Source organism: Mandrillus leucophaeus, unplaced genomic scaffold, assembly GCF_000951045.1.
Source record: "Mandrillus leucophaeus isolate KB7577 unplaced genomic scaffold, Mleu.le_1.0 Scaffold526, whole genome shotgun sequence".
Lineage (NCBI taxonomy): Eukaryota > Metazoa > Chordata > Mammalia > Primates > Cercopithecidae > Mandrillus > Mandrillus leucophaeus.
In genome coordinates, this window is record NW_012105653.1 from 883,025 (window position 1) to 883,759 (window position 735).

Genomic DNA, 735 nt, shown 5'->3' on the forward strand with positions numbered 1-735 from the left:
CTCTTCCTTCCTCTCCCCCCTCCCTCCTCTCACGCTCACTCCTGTCCCCTTCTCTCCCCCTCCCTCCTCTCTCCCTCCCTCCTCTCACGCTCACTCCTGTCCCACTCCCTCCTCTCTCCTGTCCCCTCCTCTCCCCTCCCTTCTCTTCCCCTTCCCTCCTTTCCCCCTCCCTCCTCTCCCCCTTCCCTCATCTTCCCCTCCCTCTTCTCCCCTGTCCTCATCCTCCTCTACTGCTCCCTCCTCTCCCCTTTGCCCTCTCCCTCCTCTCTCCTGTCCCCTCCTCTCCCCCTCCCTCCTCTCCTGAAGTTACCCAGGTGTCTCTGGCACTTGTCCACCCCCAGCCCCAATCCAGGCCATTCCTGCAAGAGATCCTTCTCCCATGGGGCTCCCCTCCTGAGCCCAGTGGGCTTCCAGAGCCAGGAAACCGCTGCCCTGGGGGGCCTACCGGAGAGCTGGACTGCAGGGTTTGACTGGGAAGGGCCCTGCAGCCCCGCCTGTGTGTGGGGGAAAGTAAATGCGCTTGCAGAGAAAGGGAAGAAGGGGGCGAGCCACACCCCCTCCCCTGCGACCTGGGGACTTTTCCTTTCTCAGGCCTGCGGGCCCTTCTGCGGATGGGGACTCTGGGCCCAGTCTGGTATCCCAGAAGCAGCTGTGGGGAGCAGGCCTTTACCCCACTGTGCCCATCGTCCACAGCCCTGGGTGGGTCTGAGTCTCCAGGTGTGGGGAGGGAGAGGG